Source organism: Labrus bergylta, chromosome 10 (assembly GCF_963930695.1).
Source record: "Labrus bergylta chromosome 10, fLabBer1.1, whole genome shotgun sequence".
NCBI lineage: Eukaryota > Metazoa > Chordata > Actinopteri > Labriformes > Labridae > Labrus > Labrus bergylta.
This window is the reverse complement of record NC_089204.1, coordinates 11,865,675-11,877,954: the sequence shown is the minus strand read 5'-3', so window position 1 is coordinate 11,877,954 and position 12,280 is coordinate 11,865,675.

Genomic DNA, 12,280 nt, shown 5'->3' with positions numbered 1-12,280 from the left:
CAAGATTAAAGTCTATTCTTTCCATGTTCTTATCCCTGTGTGTCATCACGACACAGCTAATGAACCGTGAGATGAGATCGGGGTCAGCAGAGGAAATTTCCCTCCCTGACATTTCTGCAGGATATGAGACTTGTAGGGAAATAGTGAGGAAAGGAACAATTAATACACCAATAATTATGCATCAGAGGGAGTGAGTAGACACTTCCCAGGACTGTCTTCTAATAAAGATTAACTGAATAATAGGATAATTAGAGCCAGGAAACACAGGACTGGATGCAGCAGTGATCATTAATATCACACTAACAGCTTTAACAAAGTTATTATCCTCAATTAAATGATTTAAATGAATAGAACTGAGACTTAGATCCAAACTGAAACCCTAATCGTGTATGCTCAGGCAGCTCCACAACATGTGGTGAATTCCATTAATCCCTGGAGGTTTCAGGTAGAAATCACTAAGGAAGTGGATTTACATTCAAACTAGACTGTTTGTTTTGTGGGCATGAAGCTTATCTCCAGTCTCAGGTCAAATGTCCTGTTGATGTTGAATAATAATTTCACACTCCGGATATTGCTCCCCACTTTGGTCTTCATCATTATCTGTGTGTGTTTCTGTGTGTGTGCGTTTTCCGCATAGTGCAGCTACTTCAGAGTTTCTTGCTGCAGTGAAGTGTATGTAACTCTGTCTGCAGCACAATGTGATGAGAAAATTAGAGTATGAGTTCCTGCAAAGACTGTGCCCTTGGCCTGCCCACAGAGACACTTTCTTCAGTGCAGACATGTCTTTAGTTAATGGCTTAAAGTGTGCGTCGGTGTTTAAGTGACCTTTTACAGCCTCTATTTGATTATTGTGAAAATAATAGAAGTTTATTGTAAAGAACTTTGTTTGTGTGAACCCATGATTGAAGAAAAATGAGTTCAGATTCTGCACAGAGTACTTCTGATTGACAGCTGGATCCAGGCTAAACTAGCATTTCATCACAGCCAACCCTTCACATCGTCAAGCATGGTGACTTGCATATTAAATCAACCTTTGTAATCTTTGCAACAATGCTCTTACTCTTTGGATGATGAATTCAGATTTGAGGAAAATACACCATTTCTGCTTTCCAAATCATAGACATTGAAACAATGTAACCAATTGTTACAAACGTTTTTATATACTACTACTATCAGTGTGAGAAATCTCGGATGACTAACCCTTCTGTGATAATGGTTGTTTGTTCATATTGCCAGTCACATTCAATCAAATCTCATAAAACTCTAGAAACTGTTTTCTAACTTTTTTTTTCATGCAGATGTCCAATTCCACGTTTAGTCTTTATTTTTTTTAGTCTGTATTTAGACAATACTGGCTGATAAGTTTAGCCCCCTTTTCCTGGAGCTGAGCAGGAGTGCCTACATGTACCATGATGCGATCCCCTGCAACCATATTTTAGGATGCAATATTCTATCTTTTAAGCATAGTTGTGTGTAAGCTGTAAGCAATTCAATTAAGCGCTGGAATAGACTAGTTCTCCTGGGCCTCCAATAATGGCACTACTGCTAGAAGAGCCTTTGCAGCTCTGCTGAAGTCTCCTAAGGCCAGGCACCAAAGTCAGGCATTTTCTGACCTGATTTTGAAGTCACTGTCCTTTTGGATGCCTGCACAAAATGTTAGACAGCCTCTGAAGGCACAATGGCAACATGTTGCATATGAGACAACTTAAATGTCTATAGATCTGACCTCAACTTCCATCAGTGGGAGTTTTTAAAGGAACATTTTATTGACAATGTCAATGCTCCATCCCAATTAAACATGTACAGTGTGAGCACAAAATTTGGGAGCTTTGCTCGTGTGTATCGTAAACGCTTCACTCAGTGTGATATGGCATTCCACGCAATTTCACACTACATACATTCTTTTTTGACAATACCTTAAATAGCTGAGTGTACATTTTTTTCTGATATTTAAATGAATTTGGCTTGGCACATTTAATATTATAGAAAGATAATTGGGAAGTTTCCAGGGACAATGTGCCTTAGGTTGAATAGAATAAGCGTTACGAAAGAAAAGGAAACTCAGTAAACATATTTCATTCAGCGCCTTCTGGGTCTTCTGGTTCACAAGGAGAAGCTTGCTTCCAATCAGTTTGAGTTCTATGATAACCCTCCGTGCTGCTCTGTGAGTGGGAAGAACAAACAACACCAAACATGACGTCAAGCAGAGAAAAACATGACATCCAGCTGAGGGTCTCTGTGGAGGGAGAACCAGACAACCCACATCTCTGTGCCAGTCTGGACACCACAGGGGGCATCAGACCACAGGGTCCTGATCAGGGTTTTCATGTAAAAACTCGCAAAATAACAGAAACACTGCTGACACTTGAGGTGGGAGACCTGCCTGTGCTTGCAGACAGGGGTTGGACAGAATAACAGAAAAACATGTACTGGATAGTCCAGTATCGAGGCATATGTATATATTAAATGTTAAATGTGTCACAACTCTCAGAAAATAGATCAGGAAAATATATGTTCAGGAAGAGCTTAATTTCAAGAGCCTGGTGAAATTGACAATGGAAGATGAAATCATCTCAATTTCAACTTTTATAGCCTCCTTTTTTTATTCAGCAGCTCCCTTGCAGGGATGAGGAAGATGAAGTCAGCAGTGCTGCAAAAATACCTACCTGGTATTATTCGAGAGGAAGGATCAATGACGTCTAATTTTAAAAGGTCAAAAGAATTTCAAAACGTCCTGATTTACCCAAGCAAAGCCTGAAGTCAGCACTAAGAGTTACCTTAAAACTATCCTCTTCATGTATCTGCTTTTTAAAGAAGTATGAAGAAATAACTAAATGTGTATCCATGTATACAAATTCAAGTTTCAGCAACAAAGAATATCACATGAACTAAAAATTGCAAGTCATACAGGCCAGCAGGTTATAAAAGTCCCAAGATAAAGATAAGCCTGAGCCTGATTAGCTTAGGCTATAAATGTTTCAGTGTGGCAGCAGTTTACTCCATACTTGTTCCTAAACAAATTAATATAAACTCATTAAAATGAATTCACTAAGAATGGATTGTGGTCGCTGATAGCTCCATGAATTGTGCATCAATTTCCCCAACTATCTTTCTACATCTCATGGTCCAATACACAAAACATATTTATTAATGATGTTCAGGTGCAACAACGCCCACAGAGTTGTTCTGCTCGGTCCAGTTTGCTCTTGTTTTGTGTCTGATTGTGGAGTTGAGCAGTCAGCTCCTCTCTTGTGCGCCGAGTTATGGTTTGTGATTTCACCCAAATGGAGCTCTTTTTTTTCTTTTTTTTTTCTTTTTTTTTCTTTTTTGTAGATGATAGGTTGCATGAGGATGGGTCGATGTGTTTGCAAATGTGAAACAACTTTCAGCATTCATGAAAAAAAAGAAGCTTCCCTTCTCGGTTGACCAAGAGAGAGCTTAATCAGATAAGAAAAACACTAGGACAATACTTGTTGTGTGTAAGGAGCTGGTATTGGATAAAGTGTGTATATGCCCGGGTGAGCCATTGACAGCCCAAGAGTAATTTTACCCCAATACTAAAATGTAAAGACTTAGAGAGATATTCTTCAGTATGTGGTTATACAGAGGTGAAATTGTTGTCATGTATACTGGAAAGTTGCACTTGATATCCATTATAAATTCTGCGCTGCATTTGTCACAAACTCTTAGCTGACAGTTAAACTTTCACTCTAACTGAACGTGGCTGTAAGTGTTGGTGTTTGTGATTCAGACTTTTTATGCAACTCTGTTCATTTGCATTGGAAAGGGCCAAACATTCCCCAAATAATTCCAATAATGGCTCATTTATATAAGCATCACCAGCACACAGAGATGCTATTGGCTTTACAGCGCAGTGAGGGGTGTAATTAACCCTTTGAATGCCCTTTATGAATTAAATGGTGATACTGTATTTTGTCTCATTTGTAAACCCAGAGCCGACACTAAGCATTTTGGTGCCCTAGGCAAGATTTCAGCTGTTGCCCCTTAAATTGCAGCCAGTTTCACCACCAATATTCCAATTCCTATATTCATACACTTAAAGAAACCTGGCTTACAACTTTATATTTAACATAATTTCTTTATTTTAAAATAAAAAATACTTCTAAACAAACATGAATAAATTGGTAATAACACTAATATTTCTGATAAATAACTACAAATAACCAGTGTAACAGAACAAACAATAACAAATAGTTTAGGGAGCAGAAGTGGTCACAGACAGCCCAGGGATGGCAGAGGATGGTTTTTAAATGTTTTAAAATGGCATCTGGAGAGAGAAGATGAGCATTTGTAAAACAATGAGCATTTTAAAATATAGTGTGAACACAACATATTGTTTTCTGTTCAGAGCAGTACAGAAACTTCAACATAGTTTTCCAGATGAGACCAAAAGTTTTCCTTACATCCAGACATCAATACTCTAAAGGCAAGAGCTTAAAACTATTAATGACAACAGGAGGTGGAAAATAAACATTTTAATTGACTAGGGTGATAGCTAACTAAGTACACAAAGATGTCAATAAATATAAAAGTAGGTTTTGTGTCCAGAACAACGTAGCCTACTATACAAAAGAAGTTTATTTTCTTAAAATGAATCATCTTTACCTAATGAAAGTACAGTGGAAATAACTGAGCTATTGATTAGGAATTAGTAAACACGGATGTCACTATCATCCATCCATAACAAGGTAGCTTAAATACAGCTTAAATACAACTTAAATATTTGATCCGTGCAGCACGTTACCTCTGTGTCTTTTTCATATTATTCCTCCTCTTCTTCTTTTTCGTCCCTGGGCTCGCAAGGGCTTTGTTGTTGTTGTTTTTTGACATTTATAAATGTGATATTAATCGGTACACTCATTGTCACTCACTTCTAATAAGTCGTCTACCCTCCGCCTCCACAACGAGCAGGTAACGAGCAGCTGTGTTGTGAGACAAGACAAGCTGCCTCAAGCAGGAGACAAGAAAATAGAGCCTTTTTAAATATGTGATAGTTGTGTTTTCATGGCTTCTTTTGTATCATTATTAAATAATAGCATGACAATGATATTAGATAAATAATATTTAGTGATATTTAAACGCATTTTTCCCTTATATTTCTTCTTCCTATCTTCAACTTTTCTGCAGCACTCATTTAGGGCACCAGCGGCGCCCCTATGGATGATGACGCCCCTAGCATTTGCCTATACTGCCTATGCCACGGGCCGGCCCTGTGTAAACCTTTGCAGCAAGCGAAAAACTGTGAAATCATTTTGAGAAACAGGACCTTTGTGTCTAACAGCTTCACAGCTTCTATCAAACTTAATCTAGATTAATAAAAAATAATTGGAAATACAGCAGGGTCTAGAACTAAATAAAACACTGCATTTAGAGCTCCAGTTCTGATAAGGACAGGAAAGACAAACCCTTTTTATGAGGAAGAAAACAGACACTGAAGCATGACAGAGGATGGATAAATGATCCAAGATAGATAGGAAAGCAATACATGCAGAATAGACAAAAAAAAAATAGAGAATTTGACTGCTATACTAATGGGACCTGACCTGTATGACCTCCTCTCCAACAGAAAACTGCAAGAGGGGGGACTACAAACACAACGTACAAACAGATAGGATAACTTTGTTATCCATGTCGGCTATTGTAACTATGCCCTGTTGCAAGATTCAAAATGTGAAACATGTAGTTACGCTTTTATTGAAGTCTGGCAACACAATATAAACAAAATATAACAGAATACAAAGGGCTTTTTCGATTGTTAAAGTTAGCTGTTATGATGATCCATCCATTCATCCCATCCAAAATCCCAACACAGATGTTATTGGTTTAAAGTCAGCATAAATATGGAATCATTATAAAAATGTAGTTAACAAAATGGTAAATTGAATGCACTTCTTGCTTTTCTGGTCTCCCAACCACTTAGTCCAATTTTACACTATGTCATATTTATACATTCACACACTGATAGGCTGCTATGTAAAGTGCCCAACAACTGCCCATGTATTGATCCCATTCAAACACAACTCACAGACTATCTTAAACCCAAAACCACCAACCACCTATTGCTATGCCTTCAGGAACAGCTTGTGGTACAATGTCTTGCCAAAGGATACTTTGATATTTGATCCACAGGACCAACCAACAAATTCAATGACTACCTACTCTACCACTGAGCCACAACTGTCAGGATAAGTAACTAATCCCTGAGGCTTGTTTGGAGGGCTATATTTTAAAGAAAAAGACCTAGTTTGAAATAAACACATGTTTTTTGACATTTACCTTACGGGCAAAATTAAATTAAATTGTACTGCTTTCATGGATCACGCCAGTCATCATCATCACACCACTCCTGCCAGGAAAGATATGCCCCACAGGATGAATATGGTCACTCAGAATAGATTTGTTTTTGGATTCACTTTCATATGGTTCTCTACAGGCTTTCAGCAGACCAAAATCATGACTGGGCAACTGTTTCTAACCCTCAAACACTACAGCAGCTGAACCCTGGGTGTGTTAATTCGTGTGGAGTTTGGTTGGAATGAGACTCCGCAGGCTCCTCTCTGACCCGAACCATGCCAGGAAAACACAGCCAGGTTCTCCAAGGCGCTGCCAGATCTCCTCTCTGTGGGAAAGAGGTGCTCAGGTCTGTTGACTTCTCCTGGCGAGCACACAGATGCACTCATTCACAAGAGAGCAGAGTATTTGGATGACTCATCTGACATACAACACACACAAGTAAACAAATCGAACTGGCAAATGTAAAAGTCAAACAGCACTTAAGCCAAATTGAACCTTGGTTCACTTTCGCCTGTGGCCATTTGGTAAATTCTGCAGCTTTTAGCTGTTGTTGTTAACCATTATAATTCAAATTTAGTTAAAATAATTAAGCAACTAGGTTGCTGATTAGCTCCATATTTCAGTTTTAATTGCACTGAACCCCTGCTCTTCTACTTAGATCCTTGGTGTCAGGCCATGTCACATGGACTTTTAGTTATTTCTCAGAAGCAGCTGAGAGGCTGTGGAGGCAGTAATAATTTAGCCGTGTTAGACCTCATTAGACCAGGTTTGCTGACCCGAACACCTGGAGACCTTGAGCAACATAAACAGAACTCCAGTCAGACATAAATTCAAGTTGTAAATGTAAGTGACTAACTTGTAATATATGTTTGGTTTGGTTTACAAATGGTTATTGAAGCAGTCTTGTTTATTAAGAACGATGTAAAGTTGAGGATAAATGATATAAATACATACATTTAGGGGAAAATCCCATTTAAACTAACTATGAGAAACTTGTTTGTGACATAAAAATCATGGATTTACCAGCAAGAAAAACATAACTCCTAATAGTAATATTTCCTTAAAAAAGCCCTTTTTAGAATGCACAGGTAGGTAATGTGAATATCTTTGTTTGCTTCACATTGATACACTTCCTTAAGCTGTGATGACAGTGATTTTCTTAAAGTGAGACGTATAAAGTTCTCTCAATAATATTACATTTAATAAAGCAACACTAATAACAAATCCTTTCAAATTCTGCAACTTTCTGTCGATAAGAAATCTTTGTTTCACCCATGCTTCATCATCGTTATGTTTATAATGTTTAGCTAATTTTTTGTTCCTGAGTCTAATTCCCAGTAATATTATAAGCAGGTGGTTCAAGGATCAATATGTTATGTTTAATTTTGTCTCAAGAGTTTTGGCACATGCTGGGTTGTAAATAGGACATATCATTTCATCTGCAAAAAGAGGCCATGTATTAAGCCTTGAGGAACACCATAGGTCAGAGGTCATGAAAGAGGAGAACTGAATAATGAGCTGTGTTCAAAATGAATTATTAATTACTAAACAAGGCAGAGTGTTCTTGAATTTTATGTCTAATCAGCTTGTTTATTCATTTATAAAAGTTCCTGGATTGTGGACTGCTTCACTGTCTCAGGGACAAGCGGGGGTGAGGTCTAGTTGGGAAGACAGAGTGCTCATTAACAAGTATGGTGCTGTTAAGCCACAGAACTCTCTCACACTCTCGCTCTCTCTCTCTCTCACACACACACCCTCAAAAACACATTCTCCCAGCAACACTTCCCCTTAAAAACAACTCCAGAGTGATGACAGAGTCCACTCACACATGAAAAAACAAAAAAACAAACTCCATTTATTGTGAAAGTGTGTGTGTGCGTGTGTGTGTGTGTGTTTGTGTGTTACTACAGTGGGCAACCTGCACTGTGTGGGCTCTTATAATCTCTTAGCAGGACCACAGTGATAGGTCACACATGCTGTTGTTAATGGAGAGCTTGGACTCGTACTATCACGACACACACATACACACACGCATACACACACACGGTGCTATCTGTCAAACATGGAAGTTAATAAATTATCAGTCCACAAAAAAAGCTTTCTCGGAAATTCCAATTTACATTTGTGAAAATTGTGTTAAATTTTCAACCTGAGTGTCTAACAATCAAAATGATTCACTGTTTATTTGCTATTAGACGACTGCGCATCGCTCATTTCTTTTTTTTAAACATGTAGTCACTCAGTTTTAACAAGAAGTAATGCATGCTATCAAAAGTCAACTGTGGTTATATTATAATGAATTCTAATACTACAGCCTTATCCATTGGGCGTGCACACTAACCACTGTGCCACAATGTGATTTTTTGTGAACTGGTGTAAAGCATGCATCATTTGGGCTGATGGGTGCCTGTTAATGATCAGTGTATAGCTATGGATTAGCATTTTAAGAAATAAAATAATAATAAATAAATAAAGAAGAAAGAAAAACAGCTAAAACTGAAAGTGAATAGCTGGGTTTAATCCTGGTTTTGACCTCTGTCTAAGTTTACCCTCCAATTTTCAGAGCAGATGTTAGATCTCAATGCTTTTTGTCAGACCTTATCTGTTATGACAGTCTACTGGGCCAGAGTCTAAATAATTTCCCCATAACGCACTTATTACGTAACAACCGAGTGCCAACCTCCCTGTGGTGTGTGGAAGTGCAACAAACTGCAGTTCCTCATCTAACATTTAAATGTGAACCCATCCATTGCAATACAATGTATGAGATAGTTGGGTACTGATTGATAAAGTCCACGTGAAACCAAAGTGAAAATTAGTTACCATTCATTAATGGTAAGCACGTTTTTTGACATTATTTTCGGATTTTAATAATATACTATATATGAACACAGAAAAACCACAGAATGAGACTCCAATTTAGTGTCAGTGTGAGAGACTTGGAGACAGGCAGACTGGATAGAGAGAGGAAATACCATCATGAGACAACAGAAGGTTTTTTGTCTCCTCCCCTTCCATCCCGATTGAATTAACATCATTTTTCATCATTAGTTTGTCCTCTTTTTCCTTAACATCACTGATCATCCCATTAGGACCACTGCATCCTCTTCTCATGGCATCAATCTCATTATTCAGTCTGTCCCGCCTCCTCATCCTTGTCCTCCTCCCTGTCCTCGTCCTCTTCTCTACTTTCTCGTTCTCAGCTGGACTCTGAGCCTAAACCCACCCCATGCGTCCCAATGAGCCTCCTTCCATCCCAAAAATAATCCTGAGAAACAGGAAAGGGAGGGCAGAGCCGTCCATAAGGGCGTGTGAGGAGAGGAAAGGAGGGGATGAGAGGCGATGGTGTCGCTCCAGCAAAATAATGAGGGAGGGAGTGAAAGAGTGAAGCGGCAGTGGGAGAAGAAGCAGAGAATAATGAACAGAGATGAGTATGAGAGAAAGAAAAGGGAGAGCAGATGGGTAATTAACACTCCTCTCCATCCAAGTTGTTGTTTTTTTATACATTTCCACCACTTTACTTCATTGAGTTTATTTTCACAGGGACAGTTAATCTCATCAGCATCTCTGTGACTGCCAGTTTTCAGCTCAGATGGGTAGTTTTTCCTTGTATTGTCCCTCTGCACAATGGTAATGCTGCAGACATCTGCCTAAATTATAAAGTGGGGCTTCAAAACATAATATGATTACATCTTCCTCTAAATAAGACGCAACATACAGTATTTGACTCTCTCAATCAGATCAAATTCTTCTATTTAATTTGGGTTTGGTGTCAGTCTGTTTTTTTGCATCATAATGTGTGTTATAAAAGCAAATACAAGCAGTGAATATAGAAACTAGAACTCAAATTATTCTGTATGGTATGCCATCTGGACTAACACCTAGAGTCTGAAGGAGTTTATCAAATTTTTGCGGTCCGTCAGCGCCACGGTTTTGCTCTGTCGGACGGCTCACGCCCATTCACACTGGATCCGTTTCTGCAACGTCAGCGCAGCGGAGCGCACCCATGACACATCACAGGAGAACTACAAGATCCCGCGGGAATAAAGAGAAAAACATGCAAACAACATGTTGCTTTGTCTTTCTGAGGATGCATTGTTGTTAATTCAGTTCCTGTTTTGACGTCATGTTGATAAAGTGATGAACAATACGATCCAGAGTCCGTATATTGTGTTTTATTTTGAAATTGACCGGATGCTCTGTGCGTTTCCTTGTCTGACTTCCTGTCCGGGCTGTCATATTCTGTCCAGCTTGACGCGAACATGCAGCGCACTCCGGTGAAAATAGACCTGCTGCGTATTTGAAACAGAGCAGAGCGTAGTGCCGTCGGTGTCTCGCGCCGGAGACGGACCGCAGCGCGCGCTGTGTAAACACAATGATTGACTAGAGTGAAGGCTAGTGCGCGGCGTTGACGGACCGCGGCGCGCATGGAGTATGTGTGAATTTAATCAGTTTTTCTCAAGTAAATATTTGAAATATTTCTCACATAGAAAATCTTAGGTAAACTTTCTCAACATGAGCCATAATCAAAGTCTGAGCAAAAGCAAAATGAGCAAAGTGTGAATGAAGTCACTCTGTAAATTTGAAAAGTAGGATGCTATTTTAAATACATAATAGTTCAGCTGTGTCGACATAGTCTTGGCTAATAATCCAAAAAGTCCATTTGTCACATATACAGCGACTACATTTACATCTGTGCAACATTCCCACTTGTCAGTGGGGACACAAGATTACAGTGATTCGTAATGTACTGATCACTAATTGATGAGTTTAAATGAGTGACTCAGTGATTTTGTATAAATGAGTGACTCAATTGAGAAAACACAAACTGCCTCCACAAAACCTGAAATTACATCTGAAAGAGGATTCAGGATACTTTATGCAACAGTTATGTGCAAGTATGATAACTAAAGCTTAGTACCAGTTACGTCTGCACAAAAGTACCCCATGATTGACCACCATCACTGATGACATCTCCAGGCTGATCTCAGTGTAGAACTTAAGTTTACTTTTATAGACGCCTGCCAAAGCACGCCCCCGGCCATAAGAAATGCAAACATCAGGAGTGGTATAACAGTGTGATACAGCATCCTATTCTGACATTAATGGTGAAACAATTCTGCCTCAGCAGCAGTGGAGTTTTTGCAAGACTGAGAAAAAGAGGTCAGGACAGGTCAGGTTACTTTATTTGTGTCTGCAGGTAGATTTGTTTTGCAGCCAGCAAGGTGACGGCATTCATTCTGACACACAGTCATGAAACAGATGCAACATGAAACAAAACAACAGAGGAAACTATGCAATCCAAAACACACTAATACATGTTTAAAAAAAATCATAAAAAGGAAAAAAGCACTCAAGATTCCATAAATCAGGGCATATCAAAACCATATCTTCAGTTTTATATTGCGGTAAGAAACCACACGCCCATGTACAAACAGATCAATGACCCGGGTCATGGCTGGTCTCATAGTAGACTAACAATAACAAAACATCAGCATATTTTATAATGGTTGTTTTGTCATTCATCCTCTGACACATATTTGTGTAAAGAATGGACTTTTAAGGTGACAGCACACACTGCTGTGTGTCTGAAATTGAGTGTATCACAACAATGTTTGATATTTGATCAACAGGCCCACAAGCAAACAAACTCCTCATTATTATAATAGCAACAGATTCTTCTCATGGTCAGTTATTTCCCCTGATTTATTTAATCATGAAGAGAATTCAAGTCAGAGAGGATGGGAAACCGTAAGTAAGAAATACCTTTAATCTCATCGTCAGGTGATACAATTTCATATAAGGCTGATTATGAATGAGCATTGTGTTTGATAAGTGATATCAATCTTATCAATCAATCAATCAATCAATCAATCAATTAATCAATCAATCTTCATTTGTCAAGCGCTCAAAACATATAAAAACATATAACAACTGTATACAGATCAGAGACCTTGACCACATG